This window comes from Drosophila biarmipes, unplaced genomic scaffold (assembly GCF_025231255.1).
Source record: "Drosophila biarmipes strain raj3 unplaced genomic scaffold, RU_DBia_V1.1 ptg000026l, whole genome shotgun sequence".
Taxonomy (NCBI): Eukaryota; Metazoa; Arthropoda; class Insecta; order Diptera; family Drosophilidae; genus Drosophila; species Drosophila biarmipes.
The window spans coordinates 157,501-176,412 of NW_026114542.1; the positions used below are offsets into that span (position 1 = coordinate 157,501).

The 18,912-nt window shown below is 39.5% G+C and overlaps 2 non-coding genes and 1 pseudogene across 2 annotated transcripts; all 3 read left to right on the forward strand.

The window, feature by feature from the left end:
- The first annotated feature begins 142 nt into the window (after positions 1 to 142).
- Positions 143 to 9,583, forward strand: LOC127012201 (large subunit ribosomal RNA; annotated as a pseudogene).
- Positions 9,584 to 15,312: 5,729 nt separating this feature from the next.
- Positions 15,313 to 17,307, forward strand: LOC127012181 (small subunit ribosomal RNA). The gene has a single exon (XR_007765707.1). It is a non-coding gene; the product is annotated as a small subunit ribosomal RNA (ribosomal RNA).
- Positions 17,308 to 18,514: 1,207 nt separating this feature from the next.
- LOC127012165 (5.8S ribosomal RNA) lies at positions 18,515 to 18,693 on the forward strand. The gene has a single exon (XR_007765691.1). It is a non-coding gene; the product is annotated as a 5.8S ribosomal RNA (ribosomal RNA).
- The last annotated feature ends 219 nt before the right edge of the window (positions 18,694 to 18,912 follow it).

The window sequence follows — 18,912 nt, forward strand, 5'->3', positions numbered from 1 at the left end:
AACCGTTGACAATATTATTGTTCTTCGTTGATTCGTTAAATCAAACAAATGCCATTTATATACAGATATTATTAATATAACGAATTTAATAAAATGTTTTATCATTATATATAAAGAATTAATTGCATATAAAAGTTATACACAACCTCAACTCATATGGGACTACCCCCTGAATTTAAGCATATTAATTAGGGGAGGAAAAGAAACTAACAAGGATTTTCTTAGTAGCGGCGAGCGAAAAGAAATCAGTTCAGCACTAAGTCACTTTGTCTATATGGCAAATGTGAGATGCAGTGTATGGAGCGTCAATATTCTAGTATGAGAAATTAACGATTTAAGTCCTTCTTAAATGAGGCCATTTACCCATAGAGGGTGCCAGGCCCGTATAACGTTAATGATTACTAGATGATGTTTCCAAAGAGTCGTGTTGCTTGATAGTGCAGCACTAAGTGGGTGGTAAACTCCATCTAAAACTAAATATAACCATGAGACCGATAGTAAACAAGTACCGTGAGGGAAAGTTGAAAAGAACTCTGAATAGAGAGTTAAACAGTACGTGAAACTGCTTAGAGGTTAAGCCCGATGAACCTGAATATCCGTTATGGAAAATTCATCATTAGAATTGTAATATTTAAACAATATTATGATAATAGTGTGCATTTTTTCCATATAAGGACATTGTAATCTATTAGCATACCAAATTTATCATAAAATATAACTTATAGTTTATTCAAATTAATTTGCTTGCATTTTAACACAGAATAAATGTTATTAATTTGATAAAGTGCTGATAGATTTATATGAATACAGTGCGTTAATTTTTCGGAATTATATAATGGCATAATTATCATTGATTTTTGTGTTTATTATATGCACTTGTAGGATTAACAATGCGAAAGATTCAGGATACCTTCGGGACCCGTCTTGAAACACGGACCAAGGAGTCTAACATATGTGCAAGTTATTGGGATATAAACCTAATAGCGTAATTAACTTGACTAATAATGGGATTAGTTTTTTAACTATTTATAGCTAATTAACACAATCCCGGGGCGTTCTATATAGTTATGTATAATGATATTTATATTATTTATGCCTCTAACTGGAACGTACCTTGAGCATATATGCTGTGACCCGAAAGATGGTGAACTATACTTGATCAGGTTGAAGTCAGGGGAAACCCTGATGGAAGACCGAAACAGTTCTGACGTGCAAATCGATTGTCAGAATTGAGTATAGGGGCGAAAGACCAATCGAACCATCTAGTAGCTGGTTCCTTCCGAAGTTTCCCTCAGGATAGCTGGTGCATTTTAATATTATATAAAATAATCTTATCTGGTAAAGCGAATGATTAGAGGCCTTAGGGTCGAAACGATCTTAACCTATTCTCAAACTTTAAATGGGTAAGAACCTTAACTTTCTTGATATGAAGTTCAAGGTTATGATATAATGTGCCCAGTGGGCCACTTTTGGTAAGCAGAACTGGCGCTGTGGGATGAACCAAACGTAATGTTACGGTGCCCAAATTAACAACTCATGCAGATACCATGAAAGGCGTTGGTTGCTTAAAACAGCAGGACGGTGATCATGGAAGTCGAAATCCGCTAAGGAGTGTGTAACAACTCACCTGCCGAAGCAACTAGCCCTTAAAATGGATGGCGCTTAAGTTGTATACCTATACATTACCGCTAAAGTAGATGATTTATATTACTTGTAATATAAATTTTGAAACTTTAGTGAGTAGGAAGGTACAATGGTATGCGTAGAAGTGTTTGGCGTAAGCCTGCATGGAGCTGCCATTGGTACAGATCTTGGTGGTAGTAGCAAATAATCGAATGAGACCTTGGAGGACTGAAGTGGAGAAGGGTTTCGTGTGAACAGTGGTTGATCACGAGTTAGTCGGTCCTAAGTTCAAGGCGAAAGCCGAAAATTTTCAAGTAAAATACAAATGCCAAACAAATATATATATTATATAAAATCTAGCTAAATTAATATACTTGAATAATTTTGAACGAAAGGGAATACGGTTCCAATTCCGTAACCTGTTGAGTATCCGTTTGTTATTAAATATGGGCCTCGTGCTCATCCTGGCAACAGGAACGACCATAAAGAAGCCGTCGAGAGATATCGGAAGAGTTTTCTTTTCTGTTTTATAGCCGTACTACCATGGAAGTCTTTCGCAGAGAGATATGGTAGATGGGCTAGAAGAGCATGACATATACTGTTGTGTCGATATTTTCTCCTCGGACCTTGAAAATTTATGGTGGGGACACGCAAACTTCTCAACAGGCCGTACCAATATCCGCAGCTGGTCTCCAAGGTGAAGAGTCTCTAGTCGATAGAATAATGTAGGTAAGGGAAGTCGGCAAATTAGATCCGTAACTTCGGGATAAGGATTGGCTCTGAAGATTGAGATAGTCGGGCTTGATTGGGAAACAATAACATGGTTTATGTGCTCGTTCTGGGTAAATAGAGTTTCTAGCATTTATGTTAGTTACTTGTTCCCCGGATAGTTTAGTTACGTAGCCAATTGTGGAACTTTCTTGCTAAAATTTTTAAGAATACTAATTGGGTTAAACCAATTAGTTCTTATTAATTATAACGATTATCAATTAACAATCAATTCAGAACTGGCACGGACTTGGGGAATCCGACTGTCTAATTAAAACAAAGCATTGTGATGGCCCTAGCGGGTGTTGACACAATGTGATTTCTGCCCAGTGCTCTGAATGTCAAAGTGAAGAAATTCAAGTAAGCGCGGGTCAACGGCGGGAGTAACTATGACTCTCTTAAGGTAGCCAAATGCCTCGTCATCTAATTAGTGACGCGCATGAATGGATTAACGAGATTCCTACTGTCCCTATCTACTCACGAGTCGGTGTTAGATTGCTCGTGCGAACAGACGTGTTTTCCGTACGCTCCGCGAGTGTAGCCAATATTGACTGATAGAGACCAGATACGAAGCTAGAAACAGCACGAAAATTCGTGTTTTGTGCCTGCGAACCCAGTGCGCGTGTTTTCCCTGTGTAAAAGTGGTGAAACCGGGTGAAATTGGGTTTTTCCCATTGGAAATTTTCCATTGCGCCACGTGTGTCACGAGAGAGGCGCTCTCTTGAGAGAGGCGTTAGGCTTATTTAGGCACATTTTGCCTAAAACAGCTGTGCGGTTTGTGTCATCGCTAAACTTTTATCAGCTGATCAGCTGATAGAGCTTTCCGACCAGCTGATAATAAAGGGGTAAGTCCTTGGTGGAAAAGCTTTTGGGTTGGAACTGCCGATAACCGGCGGATGGCGCCACCCAAAATGGATGTTGGAGATTCTGGCAGTGAGAGTGCTAGTAGTAGGGGAAGCAGTGGGGGCAGAGGACGACCCAGAGGTAAGCGCAATAAAGCGCCGCTGAGGGACGCCTCTAGGTGCAAGTTGATGGCACTGGATGCAACTGCCGCTGACACTGCGACAGCCCCTGCCGCTGCCGCTGCCGCTGCCCCTGCTGCTGCCGCTGCCGCTGCCCCTGTCGCTGCCCTTGCCGCAGCCCCTGCCGCTCCCGCAGCCCCCGCCGCTGCTGCATCCTATGCTGAACACGAGAAGACCTTCGTTGCACCAGCCAGTCCTCTAAAATCCTTCTCGGATAGGGAGTGGAGAGGTAATGGTGCCGTCGCTGCCGAGATGGGGGACATCCGATCGGAGATCGGTAGGATGTTCATGGTCTCCTATGCCAACCCGGCCACAAATGTGAAGGTGCAGTCCGTAGCCAACCGCTACGAGGAGGTTGTTGCAGCCCTCCTTATACGGATTGGAGTGCTTGAGGACCGCCTTAAGAAGCAGACACCGGTTGCCTCGGCCGTCTCATACGCAGCCGCCGCTGCTAGAGGCGCGCACCTTATCGCCTCACCTGCTGCCCCTGTCGCCCCCTATGCCCCTGTAGCCGCACCGCGGAAAATCCGGGAGACCTGGTCGGCAGTCGTTGCATGTGATGATCCGGCCTTATCAGGGAGGCAAATTGCGGACAAGGTCCGCAAAGAGGTAGCGCCTGCTTTGGGCGTCAGAGTGCATGAGGTGCGAGAGTTGAAGCGGGGCGGCGCGATTATTCGCACGCCATCGCAGGCGGAGATGTCGAAAATCGTTGCCTCCGCAAAATTCGCTGAGGTGGGCCTTAAGGTGTCCAAAAACACTGCCGCAAAACCCAGGGTGACGGTACAGGATGTGGACACCACTGTGACGCCGGATGAGTTCATGATGGAGTTAAAAGAGAAAAACTTCGAGGAGATGTCGCTGAAGGAGTTCCAGAAGGCGGTAGTCCTGGCGACCAAGCCCTGGTCAGCAGCTAACAGCGCCACTATAAACGTGACGCTGGAAGTAGATGATCAGGCGTTGGCCGTTCTCGAAAGCGGGAGGGTGTATATCAAGTGGTTCTCTTACCGCTGCCGCTCTCAAGTGCGCACCTATGCGTGCCACCGATGCCTTGGTTTTGACCACAAAGTCAGCGAGTGTCGGTACGCTAGAGAAAACCAGGTCTGCCGCCAGTGCGGACAGAACGACCACGTCGCGGCGAAGTGCAAAAATGCGGTGGACTGCCGTAACTGCCGCCATAAAGGGCTACCCTCGGGGCACTATATGCTCTCGGGTGGATGCCCGATATATAGCGCTGTGCTAGCCAGGGTGCAAGCTAGACATTAACATGTTCAGCTTCATCCAAGCGAATTGTGGTCGAGGCCGTTGCGCTGTCATCGAGCTTGCAAAGCGGATGAGAGATGCTGGCCACCTGTTCGCACTCATTCAGGAGCCCTATGTGGACGCAGGCAAGCGTCTCACTGGACTCCCTGGAGGCATGAGAATCTTCGCTGACAAAAGGAAGAAAGCTGCCATCATCGTGGACGACCCGTCTGCCATCTGCATGCCCATCGAGACATTGACGACGGATTATGGAGTGTGCGTGAGTGTCACAGGAAAATACGGCACCATTTTTCTGTCCTCCGTATACTGCCAGTACTCAGCTGCCCTGCAGCCCTACACTGACTACCTGGATACGGTTCTGCTGCTAGCCAGCAGGACACCGACAATCCTCGGACTTGATGCGAATGCGGTTTCCCCGATGTGGTTCAGCAAAACTCCAGCTAACTCTGGAGACCGTCTGAATCGCGAACGGGGACAGCACATGGACGAGTGGATCATCGCAAGCGGTGTCTGTGTGCTTAATACGGCCAGCCAGGTGTTCACGTTCGATAATCACCGCTCCAGAAGTGATATCGACGTGACCTTCACCAACGAAGCAGCGCGTGTGTGGGCAATATACGAATGGAGAGTTGACTTCTGGGAGCTGAGTGACCACAACATCATCACTGTTGAGGTTACTCCAGATCCAAGCAGTACTGTTGAGAGCCTAGCTCCGGTACCGCAATGGAGGCTCTCCAATGCAAGTTGGCGAAGATTCAGAGTAGAACTAAGGGATGTAGCTGAATGTCTCGAGGAACTGGAGGAATCGCCGTTGGATGATCATGTGTCAGCCCTTCGCTCCATCGTACACGAAGTGTGCGACAGGGTAATAGGGCGCAGGATACCTGCAGCAAGGGGAAACGTAATATGGTGGAATCCTGAACTGAGTACCAAGCGCCAAGAGGTCAGGAGACTGAGGCGCAGGCTGCAGGCAGCTCGTCGGAGTGGCACCGGCGATGTTGAGCGACTTGCCGCTGGATTAAGGCTTGCCTCAGGCCAGTATAAGAAGCTTATCCTGATGACAAAGGAACAAAACTGGCGGGACTTCGTGGGACGGCACAAGGATGATCCATGGGGGCACGCCTACCGAATATGCCGAGGCCGGAAAAAGACAACCGATCTTGGATGTCTTAGGTCGAACGGCGCGCTACTTACGACATGGCACGACTGCGCAGATATACTCCTCCGCAACTTCTTCCCTGTTGCGGAATCCACAGTGCGTGAGGGTATAACTCCTGCTGCTCCACCGACCCTCGAAGCCTTCGAGGTGGCAACCAGCGTCGCGAAGCTGAGAAGCCGGCGATCGCCGGGAATGGACGGCATCACGGGTGGGATCGTCAAGGAGGTATGGCGTGCTATCCCTCAGCACCTGACGAAGTTGTACTCTCGATGCCTCTCGGAAGGATATTTTCCTGCCGAGTGGAAACACCCGAGAGTGATACCGCTGGTAAAGGGGCCAGATAAGGACAGGAGCGATCCTGCCTCTTATCGTGGCATATGCCTTTTGCCAGTGTTCGGAAAGGTGCTGGAAGGGATCATGGTGAATCGACTGAAGGATGTGCTACCGGATGGCTGCAGATGGCAATTTGGATTTCGGCCTGGACGCTGCGTTGAGGATGCGTGGATGCACGCTAAAAACACCGTTTCCACCAGCCGCGAGAGGAGGGTGCTGGGAATCTTTGTTGATTTCAAGGGTGCCTTCGACAATGTTGAGTGGAACGCGGTGCTGGATCGGCTTATCGACGTCGGCTGTCGAGAGATAGACTTGTGGAAAAGTTATTTCTCCGGTCGAAGTGCCAGTATCATCAGCAGTTACGAAGCGGCCACAGTGTCGGTTACACGGGGCTGCCCGCAAGGGTCCGTCAGTGGTCCATTTATTTGGAACCTACTGATGGATGTGCTGCTTCAGCGCCTGGAGCCACATTGTGCTCTGAGCGCGTTTGCAGATGACTTGCTACTTTTCGTCGATGGGAATTCCCGTGCCGATCTGGAGCGAAAGGGTGAGCAGTTGATGGACATCGTGGGAGCCTGGGGAGCTGAGGTTGGAGTGAGTGTGTCAACCAGCAAGACGGCAATCATGTTGCTGAAAGGGAATCTTTCAGACACTAGGAGACCGACGGTACGGTTTGCTGGAGCAAGCCTGCCATACGTCACCAAATGCCGGTACCTTGGCATCTTAGTCGGCGAGCGGATGAGCTTTCTCCCGCATATCTCTGCTCTCAGAGATCGGCTGGCTGGAGTTGCCGGAGGGCTAGCACGGGTGCTCCGAGTCGATTGGGGGCTCAGCTCCCGTGCTAAGAGGACGATATACAGCGGACTCATGGTCCCCTGTGCACTCTTCGGTGCCTCGGTCTGGTACAAGGCGGCGAGCAAGGGCAAGTCCTTAAGACTCCTCACCTCGTGCCAGAGGACCATCCTATTAGGATGCCTACCGGTATGCCGCACAGTGTCCACGGTGGCACTGCAGGTGCTTGCTGGTGCTCCTCCAATGGATTTAGATGCTCACAGGATGGCAGTGAAGTTTAAGCTCAGAAAGCACGTTCCCCTGGACGAGAGCGACTGGCTCTATGGACAGGACTTGTCTGTGTTGGACTGGAAATCCAAGATGGCTCTGCTAGACGAATGTCTGCTAAATGAGTGGCAACTCAGATGGGACCAAGCGGCTCACGGTTTTGTGACTCGCCAGTTTTTCCCAGAGGCAGCGTTCGTCTACAAGAGGAAGGACTTTGTCTTCACCTTAAGAGCCGGATTCTTGCTGACAGGACACGGGTCGTTCAACGCTTTCCTCCATGGTAGAACCCTCAGCACCACAACCGCATGCTCATGTGGAGAGGAGAGTGAGGACTGGCTTCACGTACTATGTGAGTGCCGCCTCTATAGCGATTTGCGTGACTTGGATGCCCTTGGCATTGTTCGAGTCCAAGAACGATGGAACGTCGCAGGAGTAGTCGAGACCCCAGAACGGATGCGTCTCCTAGGAGCTTTTGCTGATGCTGCCTTCTCGAGGCGTAGGATGGAAGCGACGAGGGATGAACCGCAGGCGCCGGGACAATAGTCCCAAAACCCCCTTGCCGTGTGGCAACGGCGAAGAATACTGCCACAGCTTGTCATTGCTTGTCGTAGGAGGCGACTAATATGACATGGTTGCCCCATCCGAGCTTGTCGGAGCTGAAGGGGTGAGGCCCACCGAGCCTGAAATTTCGGTGCCACGGGTTGAGTGGTTCTCCAAGGCTACTCATTGAGGTCGGCCCCCTAGTGGGAGTTTCGTGGTGGCTGTGGTTGACACCTATATCGCGGGTAGAGTCCCCGGGCTCGACGTGGATGTTGCGTTAATACAACTCGGGTGCTGCGACCCAAAGAACAGTAGAGATTTTAGATAGATCTCGCCCCTATGCAAGGGGGAGTGCTTGCCCGACAAGCAAGTACTTAAATTGCTACTGGGGTGGTTGCTATGTACATAGCTATAGCTTCTAGTCCAGGGCGTTGGTTTGGCGCTTAACCCAGACCCTTGCATTATATACTCCCTTGTGGGTATATTAGAATGCCGTGGCTGTAATCCCTTCAGTGCGGAACACGTCACGTTAAATAAGTTCGGAGGGATCCGAGACACACCTGTCCCTATCTACTATCTAGCGAAACCACAGCCAAGGGAACGGGCTTGGAATAATTAGCGGGGAAAGAAGACCCTTTTGAGCTTGACTCTAATCTGGCAGTGTAAGGAGACATAAGAGGTGTAGAATAAGTGGGAGATATTAGACCTCGGTTTGGTATCGCCAATGAAATACCACTACTCTTATTGTTTCCTTACTTACTTGATTAAATGGAACGTGTATCATTTCCTAGCCATTATACGGATATATTTATTATATCTTATGGTATTGGGTTTTGATGCAAGCTTCTTGATCAAAGTATCACGAGTTTGTTATATAATCGCAAACAAATTCTTTAATAAAACGGTGCATTTATGTATTTTTGATTTGAAAATTTGGTATAACTCCAATTACTCAGGTATGATCCAATTCAAGGACATTGCCAGGTAGGGAGTTTGACTGGGGCGGTACATCTCTCAAATAATAACGGAGGTGTCCCAAGGCCAGCTCAGTGCGGACAGAAACCACACATAGAGCAAAAGGGCAAATGCTGACTTGATCTCGGTGTTCAGTACACACAGGGACAGCAAAAGCTCGGCCTATCGATCCTTTTGGTTTAAAGAGTTTTTAACAAGAGGTGTCAGAAAAGTTACCATAGGGATAACTGGCTTGTGGCGGCCAAGCGTTCATAGCGACGTCGCTTTTTGATCCTTCGATGTCGGCTCTTCCTATCATTGTGAAGCAAAATTCACCAAGCGTTGGATTGTTCACCCATGCAAGGGAACGTGAGCTGGGTTTAGACCGTCGTGAGACAGGTTAGTTTTACCCTACTAATGACAAAACGTTGTTGCGACAGCATTCCTGCGTAGTACGAGAGGAACCGCAGGTACGGACCAATGGCACAATACTTGTTCGAGCGAACAGTGGTATGACGCTACGTCCGTTGGATTATGCCTGAACGCCTCTAAGGTCGTATCCGTGCTGGACTGCAATGATAAATAAGGGGCAATTTGCATTGTATGGCTTCTAAACCATTTAAAGTTTATAATTTACTTTTTAAACGACAATGGATGTGATGCCAATGTAATTTGTAACATAGTAAATTGGGAGGATCTTTGATCACCTGATGCCGCGCTAGTTACATATAAAAGCATTATTTAATACAATGACAAAGCCTAGAATCAATTGTAAACGACTTTTGTAACAGGCAAGGTGTTGTAAGTGGTTGAGCAGCTGCCATACTGCGATCCACTGAAGCTTATCCTTTGCTTGATGATTCGATAATAAAATTGCATAATTTATTTGTTGTGTTGAACTTCTTATATAAAGTTCAACCAACAATCTATTTGTATGCATTGATTGTTTGCTTGGCTTTGTGGCGAATTTTTAATCCTTTATATATTACATTCCTAAGGTCTAGATTTTCAAGTAAGAGACCAATTTGATTAACATATCAATATAAGTACAACTCGACCATCTAATAATAACAATATGAATCGTCATCTTATTAGTGACGCGAAGATTGGCAAACATATAATATAAAAATATTCCTAAGGTCTAGATTTTCAAGTAAGAGACCAATTTGATTAACATATCAATATAAGTACAACTCGACCATCTAATAATAACAATATGAATCGTCATCTTATTAGTGACGCGAAGATTGGCAAACATATAATATAAAAATATTCCTAAGGTCTAGATTTTCAAGTAAGAGACCAATTTGATTAACATATCAATATAAGTACAACTCGACCATCTAATAATAACAATATGAATCGTCATCTTATTAGTGACGCGAAGATTGGCAAACATATAATATAAAAATATTCCTAAGGTCTAGATTTTCAAGTAAGAGACCAATTTGATTAACATATCAATATAAGTACAACTCGACCATCTAATAATAATATGAATCGTCATCTTATTAGTGACGCGAAGATTGGCAAACATATAATATAAAAATATTCCTAAGGTCTAGATTTTCAAGTAAGAGACCAATTTGATTAACATATCAATATAAGTACAACTCGACCATCTAATAATAATATGAATCGTCATCTTATTAGTGACGCGAAGATTGGCAAACATATAATATAAAAATATTCCTAAGGTCTAGATTTTCAAGTAAGAGACCAATTTGATTAACATATCAATATAAGTACAACTCGACCATCTAATAATAACAATATGAATCGTCATCTTTTTAGTGACGCGAAGATTGGCAAACATATAATATAAAAATATTCCTAAGGTCTAGAATCTTAAGCAATAGACCAATTCAACTAAGAGTTGACATATAAAAATATGTTCCTTTTAATGTTAGCAAAATTTTATCGTCACATACTGTTAGTGACGCGAACGTTTTTTTCTCCATGTTTATATGAATGTTTATTCAAAGGTAGAAAGGCAGGATCGTTATTTTATAAGTGAAGCGATAAAAAAATATTATGCAATAGGACATCTATTTATAAATATTTTTAAGTCTTAGAAATTCAAGTAAAGAGATTCAAGAAATTCATTCAACTTAGAGCGCACATATAATTAAAACTATTCCTGAGGTTTAGAAACCAAATTAAATAAAGAGGACATATAAACGTATGTGGTATTTTGATGGTAGTAAAAATGTATCGCGATATTATTAGTGACGCGACCAATTTTTATACTCTTTGCTCCATGTGCAAATATATCTAGTGTTTAGATAGTCAATTAAAAATGACAATTTTAACTAAAAGACTTAAAAAAGTGTTTGTCAAACTTATAATTTTGTCAATACTATATAAAACGCCAATCATATCCTTATAAAAGTAAATACGGTATATGGTTATAAATACAAAACCATATATAAATAAAAAAATGAAATCGTATGTATATGGCTTATAGGTATAATACCTATAAGGCATAATAATGTATAATATTAGCAAATATACATATAAAAGTGCATAAATTGTATAGATATGGCATAAAGAAGGCATTTATGAGAATAGCTAGTAGAATTTGCCCATACACTACTAGCGAAATGAGATATTTATACCTAGTGAGGGCGGCACTAGTACTATAAATTGTGGCAAAATAAATCTTATGCAAATGCATAGGATTTTGTCAATACCGTACAAAAAACTAAGTAAAACGTATGGATATTGAAAAATAAATGGATTATATTCATAAAATACGAATATTTCTTGCATTCTCTTGTTATACGAGAGAATATCATACGGAGCGGGCAGCCCCTAGTATAGTAAGCAGTCGAATGGGAGACAGCGTGTCCAAAAACACCTATAGGGAGGTGGTCGTTGGCGGACCTCTCCTCGTATTGGTCAAACTTATGATTTTGTCAATACTATATAAAACGCCAATCATATCCATATAAAAGTGAATACAGTATATGGATATGAATAAAAAACCATACATAAATAAAAAAAAATATGTATAAAAAATTATACATATATTTATATTAAGCAATCGTATGGATGTGGCTTATAGGTATAATACCTATAAGGCATAATAATGTATAATATAGCAAATATACATATAAAAGTGCATGAATTGTATAGATATGGCATATAAGTGACATATTTATGAGAATAGCTAGTAGAATTTGCCCATACACTACTAGCGAAATGAGATATTTATACCTAGTGAGGGCGGCACTAGTACTATAAATTGTGGCAAAATAAATCTTATGCAAATGCATAGGATTTTGTCAATACCGTACAAAAAACTAAGTAAAACGTATGGATATTGAAAAATAAATGGATTATATTCATAAAATACGAATATTTCTTGCATTCTCTTGTTATATGAGAGAATATCATACGGAGCGGGTAGCCCCTAGTATAGTAAGCAGTCGAATGGGAGACAGCGTGTCCAAAAACACCTATAGGGAGGTGGTCGTTGGCGGACCTCTCCTCGTATTGGTCAAACTTATGATTTTGTCAATACTATATAAAACGCCAATCATATCCATATAAAAGTGAATACAGTATATGGATATGAATAAAAAACCATACATAAATAAAAAAAAATATGTATAAAAAATTATACATATATTTATATTAAGCAATCGTATGGATGTGGCTTATAGGTATAATACCTATAAGGCATAATAATGTATAATATAGCAAATATACATATAAAAGTGCATGAATTGTATAGATATGGCATATAAGTGACATATTTATGAGAATAGCTAGTAGAATTTGCCCATACACTACTAGCGAAATGAGATATTTATACCTAGTGAGGGCGGCACTAGTACTATAAATTGTGGCAAAATAAATCTTATGCAAATGCATAGGATTTTGTCAATACCGTACAAAAAACTAAGTAAAACGTATGGATATTGAAAAATAAATGGATTATATTCATAAAATACGAATATTTCTTGCATTCTCTTGTTATATGAGAGAATATCATACGGAGCGGGTAGCCCCTAGTATAGTAAGCAGTCGAATGGGAGACAGCGTGTCCAAAAACACCTATAGGGAGGTGGTCGTTGGCGGACCTCTCCTCGTATTGGTCAAACTTATGATTTTGTCAATACTATATAAAACGCCAATCATATCCATATAAAATTGAATACAGTATATGGATATGAATAAAAAACCATACAAAAATAAAAAAAAAATATGTATAAAAAATTATACATATATTTATATTAAGCAATCGTATGGATGTGGCTTATAGGTATAATACCTATAAGGCATAATAATGTATAATATAGCAAATATACATATAAAAGTGCATGAATTGTATAGATATGGCATATAAGTGACATATTTATGAGAATAGCTAGTAGAATTTCCCCATACACTACTAGCGAAATGAGATATTTATACCTAGTGAGGGCGGCACTAGTACTATAAATTGTGGCAAAATAAATCTTATGCAAATGCATAGGATTTTGTCAATACCGTACAAAAAACTAAGTAAAACGTATGGATATTGAAAAATAAATGGATTATATTCATAAAATACGAATATTTCTTGCATTCTCTTGTTATATGAGAGAATATCATACGGAGCGGGTAGCCCCTAGTATAGTAAGCAGTCGAATGGGAGACAGCGTGTCCAAAAACACCTATAGGGAGGTGGTCGTTGGCGGACCTCTCCTCGTATTGGTCAAACTTATGATTTTGTCAATACTATATAAAACGCCAATCATATCCATATAAAAGTGAATACAGTATATGGATATGAATAAAAAACCATACATAAATAAAAAAAAAATATGTATAAAAAATTATACATATATTTATATTAAGCAATCGTATGGATGTGGCTTATAGGTATAATACCTATAAGGCATAATAATGTATAATATAGCAAATATACATATAAAAGTGCATGAATTGTATAGATATGGCATATAAGTGACATATTTATGAGAATAGCTAGTAGAATTTGCCCATACACTACTAGCGAAATGAGATATTTATACCTAGTGAGGGCGGCACTAGTACTATAAATTGTGGCAAAATAAATCTTATGCAAATGCATAGGATTTTGTCAATACCATACATAAACCGTATGGATATTGAGAAGTTAATAGATTACATCTATAATATGAGAAGTATTTTAGTATTCTTATTAAATAAGAGAATACTATAAGGGTGAGTGGCAAAGAGAATTGAATATACCCGAATGGGAGACAGCGTGTCCAAAAACTACTATAGGTGGTGTGGCAAATATGAGGAAGGCAATATATCCATATAATGAAAATAAAAGTGCGTTTTCTTATTATATAAGAGAACACTATATGGGTGAGTGGCAAAGTAAATTGAATATACCCGAATGGGAGACAGCGTGTCCAAAAACTACTATAGGTGGTGTGGCAAATATGAGGAAGGCAATATATCCATATAATGAAAATAAAAGTGCGTTTTCTTATTATATAAGAGAACACTATATGGGTGAGTGGCAAAGTAAATTGAATATACCCGAATGGGAGACAGCGTGTCCAAAAACTACTATAGGTGGTGTGGCAAATATGAGGAAGGCAATATATCCATATAATGAATATAAAAGTGCGTTGTCTTATTATATAAGAGAACACTATATGGGTGAGTGGCAAAGTAAATTGAATATACCCGAATGGGAGACAGCGTGTCCAAAAACTACTATAGGATGGTCAATGGGCCGGCCGTCTGCTATTGACATATGTCAGTAGAGAAGATATTATCCGTCAAATTTGTTTCTTTATTCATTTATTTGAATACGAGACTTGGCTCCGCGGTTAATATTTTAAGCCCAAAGATAATAACGTTGAAACAAAGGCCAAGTTTCTATTGTACATAGAATAACAAATTGTTTCCGAATTTTATCGTTAATTTTAGGAGGTAGGCTAACATGATTTATATTATATGTGTATTATTAAATAATAATAGTACATAAAAGTCTACCAAAGAAATATAAAAATGTAATTATGAATACATTTTCAATATTAATATCAACTTATATTGTTGATAATAAAAAATAGCTATTAAGAGAGTTATTTAAGAAATTATATAATATATAATAAAGAGTATATATATAAATAATATATAAGTATATATTATTTAAGAAATAAATATAGTAGTAATAATTATATATATACACTCGGTTCTATTTTATATATTACCAGAGACTTATATGGATATATATAGATAAATTTTAAATTTATCGTCAAAATACAAATGATTAACTCAATATCTTATATTGGTTAAACAAAAATTGTACATGTGTGGATACAATATATTATGTATGTCGAACAAAAATGATATTTTAGAATGAAATGTGCATATATAAAGAAAATATATGAAAAATAAATATTGTGTTTATAAAGAATATGATTCTTTTTGACATCAATAAAAACTTGTTATTATTAGTGGCGAAACAAGTATAAATTGGAAAACAAACGTATACGAATGCTATATAAAAATGGCCGTATTCGATAGAAATAAAATCTATAACAACATATATATTGCTAATTTCTATTCAAAAAATATGAATGAAATATGAATAAAAACATTATTCTGGTTGATCCTGCCAGTAGTTATATGCTTGTCTCAAAGATTAAGCCATGCATGTCTAAGTACACACGAATTAAAAGTGAAACCGCAAAAGGCTCATTATATCAGTTATGGTTCCTTAGATCGTTAACAGTTACTTGGATAACTGTGGTAATTCTAGAGCTAATACATGCAATTAAAACATGAACCTTATGGAACATGTGCTTTTATTAGGCTAAAACCAAGCGATCGCAAGATCGTTATATTGGTTGAACTCTAGATAACATGCAGATCGTATGGTCTTGTACCGACGACAGATCTTTCAAATGTCTGCCCTATCAACTTTTGATGGTAGTATCTAGGACTACCATGGTTGCAACGGGTAACGGGGAATCAGGGTTCGATTCCGGAGAGGGAGCCTGAGAAACGGCTACCACATCTAAGGAAGGCAGCAGGCGCGTAAATTACCCACTCCCAGCTCGGGGAGGTAGTGACGAAAAATAACAATACAGGACTCATATCCGAGGCCCTGTAATTGGAATGAGTACACTTTAAATCCTTTAACAAGGACCAATTGGAGGGCAAGTCTGGTGCCAGCAGCCGCGGTAATTCCAGCTCCAATAGCGTATATTAAAGTTGTTGCGGTTAAAACGTTCGTAGTTGAACTTGTGCTTCATACGGGTAGTACAACTTACAATTGTGGTTAGTACTATACCTTTATGTATGTAAGCGTATTACCGGTGGAGTTCTTACATGTGCTTAGATACTTGTATTTTTTCATATGTTCCTCCTATTTAAAAACCTGCATTAGTGCTCTTAAACGAGTGTTATTGTGGGCCGGTACAATTACTTTGAACAAATTAGAGTGCTTAAAGCAGGCTTCAAATGCCTGAATATTCTGTGCATGGGATAATGAAATAAGACCTCTGTTCTGCTTTCATTGGTTTTCAGATCAAGAGGTAATGATTAATAGAAGCAGTTTGGGGGCATTAGTATTACGACGCGAGAGGTGAAATTCTTGGACCGTCGTAAGACTAACTTAAGCGAAAGCATTTGCCAAAGATGTTTTCATTAATCAAGAACGAAAGTTAGAGGTTCGAAGGCGATCAGATACCGCCCTAGTTCTAACCATAAACGATGCCAGCTAGCAATTGGGTGTAGCTACTTTTATGGCTCTCTCAGTCGCTTCCCGGGAAACCAAAGCTTTTGGGCTCCGGGGGAAGTATGGTTGCAAAGCTGAAACTTAAAGGAATTGACGGAAGGGCACCACCAGGAGTGGAGCCTGCGGCTTAATTTGACTCAACACGGGAAAACTTACCAGGTCCGAACATAAGTGTGTAAGACAGATTGATAGCTCTTTCTCGAATCTATGGGTGGTGGTGCATGGCCGTTCTTAGTTCGTGGAGTGATTTGTCTGGTTAATTCCGATAACGAACGAGACTCAAATATATTAAATAGATATCTTCAGGATTATGGTGTTGAAGCTTATATAGCCTTCATTCATGGTGGCAGTAAAATGTTTATTGTGTTTGAATGTGTTTATATAAGTGGAGCCGTACCTGTTGGTTTGTCCCATTATAAGGACACTAGCTTCTTAAATGGACAAATTGCGTCTAGCAATAATGAGATTGAGCAATAACAGGTCTGTGATGCCCTTAGATGTCCTGGGCTGCACGCGCGCTACAATGAAAGTATCAACGTGTATTTCCTAGACCGAGAGGTCCGGGTAAACCGCTGAACCACTTTCATGCTTGGGATTGTGAACTGAAACTGTTCACATGAACTTGGAATTCCCAGTAAGTGTGAGTCATTAACTCGCATTGATTACGTCCCTGCCCTTTGTACACACCGCCCGTCGCTACTACCGATTGAATTATTTAGTGAGGTCTCCGGACGTGATCACTGTGACGCCTTGCGTGTTACGGTTGTTTCGCAAAAGTTGACCGAACTTGATTATTTAGAGGAAGTAAAAGTCGTAACAAGGTTTCCGTAGGTGAACCTGCGGAAGGATCATTAATGTTTTAATATCCTTACCGTTAATAAAATATTTGTTTATATTATAATAAATACATTATAGTATTACAAATAAAATATGAATTGCCAAAATGTATATGAGATCTATTATAGATCAAATGAAATTTCGAACAAGCAAATCGAAATAATGCAAATATTAAAATTATATATTGTATTTAATACATATGAGAGAAATTAATAAGCAGCCAAAGCAAACAAATAAAAATTCGAACAAGCAAATCGAATTATTAAAATAATAATATTAAATTATTATTGTATATCCTTACCGTTAATAAAATATTTGTTTATATTATAATAAATACATTATAATAATACAAATAAAATATGAATTGCCAAAATGTATATGAGATCTAATATAGATCAAATAAAATTTCGAACAAGCAAATCGAAATAATGCAAATATTAAAATTATATATTGTATTTAATACATATGAGAGAAATAATAAGCAGCCAAAGCAAACAAATAAAAATTCGAACAAGCAAATCGAATTATTAAAATAATAATATTAAATTATTATTGTATATCCTTACTTACCGTTAATAAAATATTTGTTTATATTATAATAAATACATTATAGTAATACAAATAAAATATGAATTGCCAAAATGTATATGATCTAATATAGATCAAATGAAATTTCGAACAAGCAAATCGAAATAATGCAAATATTAAAATTATATATTGTATTTAATACATATGAGAGAAATAATAAGCAGCCAAAACAAACAAATAAAAATTCGAACAAGCAAATCGAATTATTAAAATAATAATATTAAATTATTATTGTATATAAACACAATTAAAATACTGTGTGTATATGGACCATAATATACACGCGTTGCGATATGTATTGTTCATCTCAGTTATGCGCATACATTGGATAATGCAACAACCTAAAATGTACAATGTTGTACCTGGTTTTATACAGGTTAATGTTTTATATAAATTTCAATTTATATCGCTAAAAAAGTATTAATATATATATATATATATTTATTTACAATAAATGCAATTTAAAAAGAAATACTTTGATATATATTGGTTATATAAAACTAAGACATTTCGCAGCATTCGTTTTAGGTATAAAAATAAATTTATTGAAGGAATTGATATATGCCAGTAAAATGGTGTATTTTTAATTTCTTTCAATAAAAACATATTTGACAAAATTAAGAAACCAATTTATAAAACTCTAAGCGGTGGATCACTCGGCTCATGGGTCGATGAAGAACGCAGCAAACTGTGCGTCATCGTGTGAACTGCAGGACACATGAACATCGACATTTTGAACGCATATCGCAGTCCATGCTGTTATGTACTTTAATTAATTTTATAGTGCTGCTTGGACTACATATGGTTGAGGGTTGTAAGACTATGCTAATTAAGTTGCTTATACAAATTTTATAATGAAATTTTATAAGCATATGGTATATTATTGGATAATAATAATTTAATTATTTTATTCATAATATTAAAAAATATATGAAAAACATTATCTCACATTAGTAAATAATTTGAATGTGAAAAACGAAGAGAAATATTTTCTTTTTCAATCAAATGATACTGAGAAATGTCTAGCATAAAAA